The 14,427-nt window shown below is 32.7% G+C and overlaps 1 non-coding gene across 1 annotated transcript; it reads right to left on the bottom strand.

Moving 5' to 3' along the window:
- Positions 1-12,807: 12,807 nt before the first annotated feature.
- Positions 12,808-12,914, bottom strand: LOC130836042 (U6 spliceosomal RNA). Its single transcript, XR_009049105.1, has one exon. It is a non-coding gene; the product is annotated as a U6 spliceosomal RNA (small nuclear RNA).
- Positions 12,915-14,427: the final 1,513 nt, after the last annotated feature.

The raw sequence follows: 14,427 nt of genomic DNA, 5'->3' as shown, positions 1-14,427 counted from the left end.
ATGTTTTTCCTTACTTTTATCTATACATGACAGTGTGATTCTGCAGAACAGAGCATAGAACACTTCTACATATCTCCATACCTATTATAACATCTGCATATGGTTGGACCCTGAAACGTAATATTAATAGAATCTTTGTAAGTCAATGAGAGTATAAGTAATCATCATACTGTGCATTTTGTAAGGATGATAGAAGTGTTACAAATGATTGATCAAATAAAACTTCATGAAATAACTGAAACAAAGACACCTTTGGTGAACTGTTGAATTATGAGTAAATAAAGAAAAAACAAAATGAATGAACATCTAGAATAAGAGGACTTCCTAGGTGGCTCAGTGGTTAAGAATCTGCCTGCCAATGCAAGGGACATGTGTTTGATCTCCTGCCCCAGGAAGATACCACATGCCACAGAGCAACTAAGCCCATGTAGCACAACTATTGAGCCTGCGCTCTAGAGCCCATGAGCCACATATATTGAGCCCATGTGCCTCAACTACTGAAGCCCACACACCTAGAGCCCATGCTCTGCAATAAGAGAAGCCACCACAATAAGGAGCCCATGCACCACAATGAAGAGTAGCCCCCACTCTTTGCAACTAGAGAAAGCCCGTGTGCAGCAACGAAGACCCAACACAGCCAATAAAATAAATAAATAAATAAATAAATACATAAATACATAAATAAAATAAGAAAGATACTGTCATTAGAATATATTTTCCATAAGTTATAGAGAATAAAAGTCTTTCTGAAGAAGGCACTTTGTACAGAAAATCTGAGTAAACAATAATAAAGTTGTAAGTATGAGAAAATGGAGGGCCTCCAAAGCAAAGCAAAATAGTTTAATTGCTTTCTGGTAGATGAACAAATTCACTAAAGAAACTAATATTCCACACATGACAACAAAGACCCCACATGCCACAACTTAGACCTGGTGCAGCCAAAATAAATAAATATTAAAAAAAAAAAAAAAAAACAACAACAACTAGTTGCTCAAGAAAATCATCTAAGACAGATAAAATTTAAATCAGATCTATCTGAGGGAGTTTGATTGTTTAGGCTTGAATGGGTAGAATCTCCATTAGGAGAGTAGCATTGGGCATGAAGATCAAATTGGATCATAGGAAGGACAATTGTAAAACATATTTCAAAACCAAAAAGTAAAAAATTCATGGCAGTTTGAAATAGGAAATGGAGAAAAGAGATGAATCAAATTGAAGTCTCTAAAGTAGATAACTGTGGAAATGATGGTGATAATGGTTAAAAAAATAGATGTTAATATTTAAATATGTCAGAATTTTTACCATTTGAATTGAAGCACTATGGACATATAGAAGACACAAATCATAAGTGTACAAATGAATGAGCAAACACATTTGTGTAACTGCCACCTTGGTCAAGTAACATTGCCAAACACCTGGAATCTCCCTGAAAGTAACCACTGTCCTGACTTCAGTACTACAGATTGATTTGCCTGTTATTGAATATTATATAAATGAAGTAATACATCATTTGTGTTTGGCTTATTTTAATTAATACAATGTTGGTAAAATTCAGCCATATTGTTACATGTAGCTATAGTTTTTTTTTATTTTTTATCATTACATAGTATCCCCACTATATGTACATACTGCAATTTATATTTTTCCAATTTACCATTGATGTTTATTACCAGATTGGGGATTTTGTTTTATTTTTTTAAAGATCCTTTTTAAAAAATATTTATTTATTTATTTTGTCTGTGCCAAGTCTTACTTGCGGCATGCAGGATCTTTAAATTGTGGCACACGGATTTCTTAGTTGTGGCATACATGCAGGATCCAGTTACCCCACCAGGGATTGAATTCAGGCCCCCTGCACTGGGAGCATGGAGTCTTACACACTGAACCACCAGGGAAGTTCCAGTTTGGGGATTTTATACAATATTTTTTTTCTATGAATGTTCCCGTCCAATTCTGTTGGTGCACTTGTGTACCCATTTACAAAATTGCTGAGTCATTTGGGTGCATGCACGTTTTTAATTTAATAGATAATGTCCAATAGTATTCCAAAGTCTTTGTAGCAAGTTACACTTCCTATCTGTACTGTATAATAATTCCACTCTTCTTTTGAAATACATTTACCTTCCTAAATATTTCTGGGACAGTTATATCATTGGTATTTTTGAGACATGCAGGAACTATTTCATGCTAGGTGTTAAGAATAAAACTAGTCTGTGGTTAACAGCACTTAATGAGCTTAGTCTACTTCTGTAGTTAAAATTGAACAGTATGTAAAAGAAAATATATATAAATATATTAAAGAACCTGACATACTTGGTTTTTTTGTTTGTTTTTTCTTTTTTTCTTTAAGAACTTTTATTGATATACAATTGACATACAATAAACTGTGTATATTTAAAGTGTACAATTTGATATTTTTTTTTCTTATTAGCAATGTATATATGGCAATCCCAATCTCCCAATTCATTCCCCCCCAAAAGGACCTGATATACTTTTGAAATTTAAGACTTTCCAGTCAAATAATATCCTAGTACTTGGTGAAAACTTCCTACCACTGAGCTTTTTAAAGCATTAAAAAGCAGCTGTCCAGTAGTTCAAAGTATTAAAGGAGGTTGTAAAGAGCTTTGTATCGCCACTGCAGCCATTCATACATGAAATTTGAGAAGGCTTTTGTGGGCTGGATGTGATAGGTAATTAATTTGGAAAAATTCCAGAGGTTAAGGGCAGATGAACTGGTCCACTTCTTCTGAACCTGCTGGCTGCTGCTGAATGGTTGAGAAGTTTTTGTTTATTGGCATTGTAAGTAACTTCCATAAGAAGTTACTGCTATTCCAAGAGGAACACTAAAAAACAAACATACAAACAAAAAAATTGCACAATATGGGTTAAATTTCATACCACAAATAGCCTGTTTTTCAGTCTGCAATGTGAATTCTTCTAAATGACAGTTTCTATAGATAAAATGAGATTTTTAGCTCAGCGTATCAAAAATTGGTTATCATAGAACTTTAATGAGACTGAGTGGGATAAGTAAAGAGTGTACAATGTATCATCATCTTCTCAAAGTAGTATTTAATCTAAAAACTATAAAATGAATATCATATATTAACACATATGTGTGGAATATAGAAAAATAGTACAAATCAACCGGTTTGCAAGGCAGAAACAGAGACACAGATGTAGAGAACAAACTTATGGACACCAAGTGGGGAAAGTGAGGGGGTGGGAGTACGAGGGAGATGAAATGGGAGATTGAGATTGCCATATATACATTGCTAATAAGAAAAAATATCAAATTGTACACTTTAAAAAAATAAAAACTATAAATACTGTGAGACTCATAAGACTTTGTTTAAACACAATGGTTATTATTACTTAGGTGGGGGAAAGGCAATGGTTTCAAAATGCTAATAATTTAATGTCTGCCCTGGTGAGGTACTGAGGAAAAATTGTTAAAGTTCTATAGAAGACAACACTTGTTAGTAAAACTATAATCAGTAAATATATGTGTGTAGTATATTTGTCATAAAATTAATCTTAAATTATAATTATGATAACCTGTGATCTTGCCATAATAATTTTACAAGAAATATAATGCAAGTTCTCATGTCATATATTCCAAGAAATTTGTTTAGAAACTGCAATTAAATAATTCAGAAATAATTAATTCAGAAGACAAGCCATTAAATTATAACCCTCCCCACAGGTTAACTTAGTGCCAAATGCATTGTTTAATTTATCATTCTTCGTATTTTTAGACAGCCTGAAGGCAGAGAATGAAATAGTAATAAATAGGGAATAGTGGATAATTAGAGAATAAAATGTGGAACAAAATTACTAAGGGCTTTAGGTGAAGTTCATTATTACTATTTAATAGTGCCTGAGAGCATTCGATCAAATTATGGATCAAGTTTAAAAGTGGGCTGAATGAAATCCTTGTGGATGAGAGTTTTCTTACTTTTTTCCTCAGAATTCCACTTAGTGTTCTAAAATATCAATATATTCAAAATCTCTCTCACAAATCGTATTTTGACCAAGCCTTACAGAGAATCACTTTGGGGGAATCGTGTATGTATTTTGGGGGTTGTTACAAATATTAGGATAAGAGAGATTATAAAAAAATAAAATGGAAACAATGAGTGAGAGAAAAAAATAAAGAACCTGAGCTTGGTTGGCAATGGGCTTTGTGCCACACAGACTGAGACCATTACATGATTAAGCAATAAGGTACTTCAGGGGTGACTGGTTAAGTGACATATTTTAAGTACAGGCCTCAGGCCATTTAATGCATGGGGAAATCTTGTCTTTCTAACTATATAGATTTTCTCTTTTCTTTTGGCTCACCCTAGAGCATCATATTATTAAACTTTTAATGGGTATAAATGCATAATTTATTTGTTTTTCTTATTTTGTTTCATTTCATTACCATAGTCATGATTGTGCAATCTATGAACGTTAACCAGTCCATGTGTTATAGAGATATTCCTCCCAGCTCTTAAGTAAAGCCAGTTTATTTAGGTAATGGTTTGGAGGTGTACAGTTTCTCTATATGCTATACAGAACTAGGGAATGGAAATTTGTGTCCTGGTTCCAACTATATGCAGCAAACTAAGTGACATGATTGGAAATTCTACTGGGACTAATAATAACAATATTAATATTAACAATAGAATATCCTTATTTCTTGAATTCTAAGAAATCTATGCCTTATTCATGTACAACTTGACTTCATGTTTATTGTGCATTAAGTAACAGAGACTAATTCCCAAATTTCAGCATATTTTGCCTATACAGGAAATAAATAGCACTATTTCAAGTTTCTTCTATATTAATGATAGCTACACTATTGAATACATTAAAAAATCTATGAAAGTGATTTCACCGTTGTTGTCTAACATATTGGGAAAATACATTTTTGTTACTTATTCACAACAGTAGCATTTTAGGGCATAAATGTTCAAAGTAAAAAAGATAAAAGGGTTGGCAATAGCTTTTAGTGAGTACAAAATCTCAAGGCTCAATTACCCATTTTATCAATCACTTATTAGTAGATAATTAGCATTGCCTCAATGTGATTCAATCACCAGTTCTAAACTATTCTCCTTGCATTAGGACCTAGGGATATAGTTAATAAGTCTTAGTCTTCTGGGAGTCTAAAATAACTAGAAAATGTAGATACTTACTTATCTATTTATAAAGTGCATGTGCTGTAAAAGATATCCACAAAGAGATCATGAAAGACCAGAGGGGAAGAAGAAGACTTTATTGAAGGGTTATCATATGACTTAGACTTTGCAGCAAAACTTGGTTTAGATTTTTCCTCATTGAGATAGGAGAACAGAGGTTCCAAAAAACTGCACTAGCAATTACCAAGCTTATTTGTGGCAATGGTAAGCAGTCCAGTTACTGGAGCATAGGGTAGAGGTTGAGGAGTGGACAAAATTGAGGATTAAAAGAAAAGTTGTGCCATCTTGCATGACCTGTAAGTCTGATGCTAAAAATTATCAAAAAGTGTCCATTTATAATAGAATGTTACGGGATAAATTTGAGGAGAGGACAGCATAACTTACCTTTCTTTAAAAAAAAAAAATCACTCTAATTTATGAAAAATGGGTTACAAGCTTAAAAGGGACAGGCCTAAAATTATCATATGAATAAAAATTTGACCGTATTAGATCAGAAAAATTTGAGCCTATAGAATAGAATTGTTTGGAGAGAAATAAGAATCATTGAAAAGAGATCTGATAGGTTATTGCATTTTTTTCAAGATAGAGATAGATGATGGCAGTTTGGAGTGAATTTATGGAATCTATGCACAAGGATTAAATGTGTATGGGGTGATGGGACATTAGAGCAGGTAACAAGGAAAAGATGACTGTTAGGTTTAAAATGGAAGATATGAATGGACTGAGACACTATTTAATATGAAAGTTAAAACTCAATATGAGCAGCTTTGGAGGAGATGAAGGTAGTAAGGTTTGAAACCATAAACCTGAGGTACTTGTTAGTTATCTAGATATAGGTGGCAAGTACATGCTTCATTGACTTTGGATCCAAATGAGCTTATGAAACATACATTGTCTGTACAAAATATCTTGGGAATTGTGGTGTGTGTGTGTGTGTGTGTGTGTGTGTGTGTGAACTGCATTTAAGATTAAGATCATAAGAGTAGATTAGGTTCTCCATAGGAAGCACAGAGGAAGACAAGGACTGAGAACCAAACCTGAGGTCCTCAGGTTTTAAATTTGATAGGTGGAGTAAAGGATGAAATAAAAGAAACAGACATGTTGATGAGGTATATACAAGCTAAGAAAAAAGGTATATCGTGAAGGAAAGAATGGTCAAATTTTCCAAATGCTGAGTTTGGTTAAGAGCATTTAGCAACATGGAGATCATTGTAAACTTTAAAAGGGGTTCAGTAGACTTTGGGTAATGAAAATCAGATTAGAATAACTTGCTAGAGAAATGAGAATGCATAGATAACATTGCCCAGACTTTTGGATACGATGGAGAACAAAAAAATAGGATGGTAACTAGAGCAGACTGTTGAAGTTTATAATGTCCATCCATAATATGCATCCCAGACAAATTCAAAATTAATTTAGAAGTAGACACAGGAAGCAAAAAAAAAATGGAATAATAATTATTATGAAACATTGTATTATTGGTAAATTTTAGGTTGATTATTTGGGCAATCTATGCTTCCAAGTGAACTTGCTAATATGCTCTGCCCCACCTCACTGAACAAAAACGTTAAACTTTGAAACAGAGCTCCTGAGGGCAAGCTTTAATTTTCTCTACAGACACCCTTACCCAAGACTGTTGTTTGGTCCCAGTGGGAATTAGCCCATATGCTCATAGCCAATAATAGATTAGCTCCACTGAATCAGGAAACCAGAACAAAGACAAGCTACCAAAAATACTACTCAGAGTAAGTATTCATGTCCACATCCATACTCAGTATTGAGTTCTTTTACCTGCTAATTACAGATTTCGGTCATCCAAGGTTTAGTTATCCCCTTTGGGAGGAAAAAACAAAAGTCTATCTTGGTTATCTACTCTTACTTCCATCAGCTGCTTTCAAAACACAAGCTACTGCTTCATAGGTAATTATCCTGGTTTCCAAAGGGGACAGTGTAGAACCTTCCTCCAGAAAGAAAATAGCACATTAAATTAACTCCAAACCCACCATGTATCCAAGACTAAAAATTTATTATTATTCATCCAAAATACCCCAACCATGTTGTTCAATTTGTTTGTTCAATTGTCTCCAATAAGAGTAATGATATTAGCTAGGCAATATTATACTGTCCTCTATTTGAGTGGACTTTTTATTACCCTGAGGGTGGAAAAATGTACATCTCATTCCTCCTCTGCTACTGCCTCTCCTTCATTCTCTCAACACACCTTACTTTTCCCACCCAATCTAAGACCAATGGAGATAATCTTGTATTCCCCCAAAGTCAGGCTTATGGACCTATCTCAGTGAGAAAGACTGTACACTGGGGGAAATAAGAGATGTTTCAACAAAGGTAAAAAGAAAGTTATTAAAGGGTTTGGGACAGGTGGCATGTAGGTGAAATCTAACTGAAGCAGTGTTTGATAGGTTAAAAACAGAGCTTGGCTTTGTGTAACGGGGTCAATTTGAGATCTAGATTGGGAAGCGGACCCAGGATCCTGTTTGCATGGAAATGACAAAATAAATTTAAATGTGAAATGTTATGCCCAGAAAACTATTATCTGCATCTCTGGTCTTGGATTGAAAATTGAGGCTGGGCTCTGTACAAATTATGTAGATACCCAGACAAGAGTGGCATGTTTCATTTTTAGTTATACACTTTCAAATCATATTTCTGATAGTATGATTTTCAGGGGACAGTGTTTCTCAGTGATTAAGAAATCAGTAGTCACTAAGGAAGGTGGTTGTTATGACACTTTACAGCTGTAGCATATCCTCAGAGACATATTGTTTCATGTTAACTTTGAGCTGGCCTTGTCTGTTATCCTAGCCTAACAAGTGAGAGAGCCAATTATAACTTTCTCAGTATGTGCTAATTTTAATTTTCTCGTTACTGATTTGCTGCATATCAAGATCTCTTTATTTGCCATTTTCTCAGTCTTGAATGGTCCTGCCTTGCATATTCACATGTGTCATCCCCCCTTACTTGCATCAAATTTCATTGTCAGTGCTGTCTTCTCATCCTATCTAAAATTTCAGCTTTTCCCCTGGAAACTTATTATCTCTTTCTCTGCATAAATTTTCTTCTTAGTCCTTATCACTATTCATTTACCTGCTATAGGAAGTAGCCTCTAAAATGACCCCCAAAGATCTCCACCTCCTTGTACTCATACTCCTGTGTAATTGCCTCTCCTTTAGATATGGGCAGGACTTATTGACTCATTTCTAACAAAGAAAATATAATCAATGGGATGTGGCTTCTGAGGTGCTTCCACAAATATAGTGGTTTCCACCTGTGTCTTTGGGGGAAGAAAACTGCTATTTTATGAGTCACCCAATGGAAAGGCTCATATGACAAGGAATAATGTCTCCAACCAGCAGCCAATAGTCATGTGAGGGAGCTTGCTGATGGATATTCTGACTGCCGCTAGAAATGAGATGTTGATATCAACTTTAATGGGAGATCCTGAGCCAGAAGCACCCTAAATAGCTGCACATAAATTTGAGACCCACAGAAATTGTGGGATAGTAAATGCTTTAAGTTACTTTCTTTTGGCATAATTATGCAAATAACTGTTACACTTACTTAGCTTGATTATTAGTTTCCCAACTAGAATGCATCCTCACTAAAGGAAGCAGTGATTTTCATCTTTTCCCACTGTTTTTCCTTGTTGCTGAGAAACAGGAATGGCACTATATCTGCATATTAATATATACTCATAAGGTCTCCCAAATTTGGTATCCTGATAAGGAATTAGAATATGCAGTCTTAATAGATCAAGCTTATAATTTATATAAGGGTCACTTGTCTGAAGACATAAGGATTTATTTTCCAAAGAAAATCTGATTGGCAACTGGTACAGAGGAAAGAGTGCTCTGGAAATTAGCATGTCCTTTTGACACACATGAGCCACATTAAAAATGGTGGATAATATTTTGCTTTTTATCTAAATGAAGATATAAACAGAACAAGAGTTCAACAGCTCTACCTCAATCTTTTCTTCAATTCTCTGAGGTTACTTAAAAAGAACAAGACAAACAAAATTTTTAGTACCAGTTTGCTGATACATATAGCAATTTAATAAGTATTCAGTCCTGAGGAACCATAGACAGCTACCATTGGCTAACTGAATTCTGGGTCTATATGCCAATACCAAACAAAGTGGTTTCCTAAGTTGATATGTGCTATAAAAATAACATATATTTTTGAAATTATAATAATTTTCTCCATTTTAGTTCTGGTCACTCAACTCCATATACTATCTTAAAAACTCTAGCTTCATTAAAATTTTAATAATTTACACATTCTTGGATGTAAGTTCATTGGAAAAGGTTGGTTGACCATGCCTCACAAAATTGTGGGTTTCACTGAAATGAATCTAGAGATCAAATTGGAAGGAAAGAAAGTCTTTAAAATGTTGAGTCTATCCTTACATAAACTACTTGCACATATTTATTTATATGCACTGTATATTTTTGTTGTTATTAATGATATCACATTCTTAAAAATATATTTTTCATTCTCTGTTAGTGGTGAGTAAATTTGCAAATAACAATAATGCCCTTTATAAAGAGAAATCTTTTATTTTGATGTAACTAAATTTATCATTTTTTGCCTTGTCTTTTGCTCTGTAAAAGTTTCATGCAAGAAGTTTCTTTTCTGCCTCTAGGACACAATAAAGTTTTTCTTAATTTCCTTTATTAACTTCACAGTTTAAGCTTCAAAATTAAATATTCAATCCATCTAAGTTCCATCCTTGTGTGTCACATTTGATTAAGTTTCTTTTTCTCTATATGGAGAACTGGGCTTCCTGATGCAATCTGCTGAAATTCTCTATCTTTCTTCAATGATTTATGGTAACACTTTACTGTATTTGAGAAGACCATCTATAAATGGTATGTTTCCAGCTCTCTATTCTTTCAATTGGTTTATCACTTTGTTCTTATACATGCTAAATTTTAAAATGTAAGGCATGTTATAGTATAGTATAGTTTGTCATCTTCTTTTTTAAAATATTTACTGGGCTCTTTGTGCATTTTTATACCTCTATATATTTTTGAGCAATTTTCAGTTTTCTCAAATAAAAAAATTTCTGAAATCAGAATTGCATAAAATTTACATGAATTAAAAATATGAAGGACAGAATTGAATATGTCTAATAGAAAAATTTATTATTATCTAGAATATACAAAAAAATCTTCAAATTAACAGCAAAGCTACTGAAACTGTAATATAAAGTAAAGAGTGTATACAGCCACTTTAAAGAATAAGAAACCAAAAGAGTCAATAAGCATATGAAGAAATGATCAAAATCAGTGGCATTTAAAAATGCTGATTACAGGAAACCTGGGATATCATTTTATACCTCAATTACTGTCAAATTAGAATACTTTATAATTCCAAGTGTTGATGAGGTTGTGCAAAATTGTAAAATCCCTTGGTCTTAGGAATATCTTTGAAACTCTCCCAGAAATACAAATACAATATTTTGTGCTTAGCACAAGGTAAGTGTTCAATACATTGTGTTTATTACTGCCTTAGATAATCAAGCTCAAGAAAAATTACATCATACCAGAATGTGTCGACTTGAACAATAACACAACTATTAACTTACCTTGCTCAATAAGGGTAATAAGGCATGCGAGTATCTTAGATTTCCTAAAACCTGTATTAAGATACATTATTGATGCATACCTCAGACAGATAAAAGTATATACACACATTAACTTTTTATAGCCATAAGCAATTTGAAGCAAGTGCACAATGCATAAATAGAACATATGAGTTCTATTGCAATGTTTTCCATAGCCATTGAGGGAAACTGCACCAAAACCAAAGAAAACAAAATAAAAAACAAAAAACCCCACAAAAACAAAAACAAACACAAAACAAAAAACAAAAAACACATCACAGATTTAAATCTCTTAGTTATGCTACTTTATTTCTTTTCATGCCTCTGAATTTTCCCTTTGTTAGTTATTTGTTAACACATTTCAGTATCATTTTAAACTAATTTTGCATTCCATAGTACATTATTTTTGTATTTGTGACAGCAAAACCCTAAATTCACTCATTTTAATGTACAAAATAAGTCTTCCTTCTTCAATATGATAGACCTTCATGTCATTATGTAGTGTGCAAGAAGCAGCAAGGAAATGAATATGAAATCAAAGTACCAATCAGAGTAATCTTGACTACAGAGAAAAAAAATGGACACGACAAGAGGACAACAGCTGAAACAGAGTCGAAAGGAACTGTGAAAATCAAAGCAGTAATGACTTTCACTGGATAGAATCAGCCATTGTTATCAATAGATGAAATGAAATATCTGCTTTTCTTTAGGAATAAGACTAGAAAATGAAAATGACAAGAGACAAATGAAACTTAGGTAGTATAGGGAAAATGAACTACTCTGCAGTTTCTTTTGATGAATTGCATTTTATTTCAATGAATTTGTTCATGTGTTTTCAGAGAATTGTTTAATTTCCCAAAATTCTATACATTTACTGTGCTACCAAACTCCACAAATATTATTTATAAAAATAGTTATTTCCCCTAGTGTAGAGAATCATTTCAAAGATATTATTTTAGTTATTTCTTAAGCTAACTGAAGGAGTTAGGTCAGGCATATGTTATTAGCAGCAAACCTACAATGTATTTAAAAAGTTAAGTAGGAAAGATCTATGTAAAGAACAAGTGTGAACTAAAACCTAGTTCTTCTTACTGCAAATGCTGTGTTGCTGTCATGACTACATTCTGATGTGATATCATCACAGAATTGGCAATAGTCTAGGTAATTGAGCAGATACAAAATAAATCTTATTTAGATTTACATGTTTAGTAAGAGAAGAATGATTATCATGCTAAATCTGGCATCTTCTGACAGTGTTGGTGATGTTCTGTGAAGCAGTTCAAAAGAAAAGACTTTCCTGTGTGTTTCATAAACATATATTTGGCTTTAGAACAGTTCTAGAATTATGTTATTATTTGTGAGACAAAAATTAAAAGATGGTATAGCATGTCAAACATCATTTCTGTAAATACGGAATTAAAAGATTTGGGCTCTTTAGCATAATGAATAAGAAAAATGAAGCTGATGAGGGGACAGTTCTAGCAAAATAGAAAGAGATTCAGAAATAAATTTTGAACCTACTAACAGATTAAAAGGCAAAACAATTTCTATATAAGCAAGAAATATATTTTTAGGAATGACTTCATGATATTAAAAAGTGTTCTACCATGGCTTTCATTACAGATGATTTATTTACTTTTCAATGTATTCCATATGTAAATGCTATATTAGTTGTTTAGCTTTAAAATGGGAAAAAACAAATAAAGATACCATGTTATCTTCTTGTCCTTCTAATTAATTTCCAATTTTCCCCTATAAGAGTAAGGAGAAGGGAGAAGAATGATGCAATATAATGTAACTTTTACAAATTAACTGTATCTTTTGCAAGCTTATTTGCATATGTATATACTGTGCTATTTTAACAATTTTTAAACAAATTATGCTTACATTAATTACATTCACTACATCGTGCAAACATCACCACTATCTACTCCCAAAATTTGTTATTACTTTAACAAAAACTCTGGATCTTATAAACAATAAAAAATAGAGAGAAGAAAAAATAAACACTTCACAAATTTATATTTTATTCTTGCACAGGGGCCATGCTGAGCTTCTCTGCATCATTACAATTTTTGTATATGTGTTGCTGAAGGAAACATTAGAGTGTTTTTTTCTCAAAGTAATTCCCATTTAGAGCTTCAGGAAACCCACCAAATGGAATGGTGGCATTCAATTGAATTAATACTAGGAAGAATTTGGATTTTGTATTTGAGACCTGCCTCCTGTCTCCTTGATGGTCAACCTCTCAGTAAAGCTGTTTCTTTCCTCAAAAAGCCAGTACTGTAATACTGGCTTCTATTCCAGTCAGACAACACAAGCTCTCGATGTGTAACAACAGTGACAAATTTATTGAACAGAAATTAGTGTGCATTAGTTAGGTGTATTTGGTTATTCGACCACAGAGAGAGAGAGAGAGAGGGAGAGAAAGAGGGGGGGAGATATCTTCATCATGGGACTATGAAAAGACTTTAATTTAATGATTTTTTCCTTTTTTCTACACAAACCAGTCAGTTGTCCTTGATTCTCTTTTATTACATTAGGAAACCATAATGGTAATATACATATATATTATAAATATATATATAATTTTATATATATTATAAATATACATATAATTTTATGTTCCCAGATCACGCACTGTTTGAATATTTTTATGTCTCATTTTGCTTCATTGTTTACTCAACATTAGTTTCCTAAAGTTGGTATATATTGATAGATGTATGTGTAATATGTATGATATAATCTGTCCACTCTTCAAATAATGAGAATTTTGTGTGTGTATAGAAAAAATACTGACATTCACATGTATATACATATATACACATATAATAAACATCTATATATATATTAAATATATATAATTTAAAAAACTATATTTGAGGAAATTTGCTTAAAAGCTAACAGAAAGATAAAAATGGAAAATATAAGTAATGTGATTCATAGGCCCAAAACCCTAATAGGAGACTCTAGAATACAGAACAGAAAAAGTTGGGAGGAAAAAATGTTAAAGAAATAAGAGAAAAATGTTTAGAGATGAAAACCACATATTTATATTTAAAGGTTATACTGAATGATTAAAATTAAAATAAACTAGAAAGTTCTCATGAAATTTTAAACATTAAGAATAAAGAGATCTTATGAGAAAAGCATTTAAAAAAAGAGTGGACGTATGTATATGTATAACTGATTCACTTTGCTGTACAGCAGAAACTAAAACAACATTGTAAATCAACTACACTCAAATAAAAATTAAAAAAAAGGAATAAAGAGATCTTAAAAGCTCATTGAATGTTATAAAAACAAAGTCATTTGCAAAAGAAAAGTAGTAGATTTAAATTAGACTTTCTTTTGGGAAAGGCAGTTTCCTTCTGCATGTAGTCTTTTGGCCCTCAGTGGCTACTTAAGCCTGGACCTTGGGCTTGCAACCCTTTCTTATTAACAGATAAAGAACCCACAAAACCTGTGCTGAGCTTATCACTTCAGGTAGAAATATCTTACCCTGTTTCAGGCTAAAGGAATACTCTTTTGTCTTTGCTGGAAAAGTGTGCTACTGGGCATATACCCCGAGAAAACCATAATCCAAAAAGAAACATGTACCACAATGTTCATTGC

This window comes from Hippopotamus amphibius, chromosome 14 (genome assembly GCF_030028045.1).
Source record: "Hippopotamus amphibius kiboko isolate mHipAmp2 chromosome 14, mHipAmp2.hap2, whole genome shotgun sequence".
NCBI lineage: Eukaryota > Metazoa > Chordata > Mammalia > Artiodactyla > Hippopotamidae > Hippopotamus > Hippopotamus amphibius.
The sequence above is the reverse complement of the archived record's forward strand: the minus strand, read 5'-3'. Positions and strand labels throughout refer to the sequence as shown.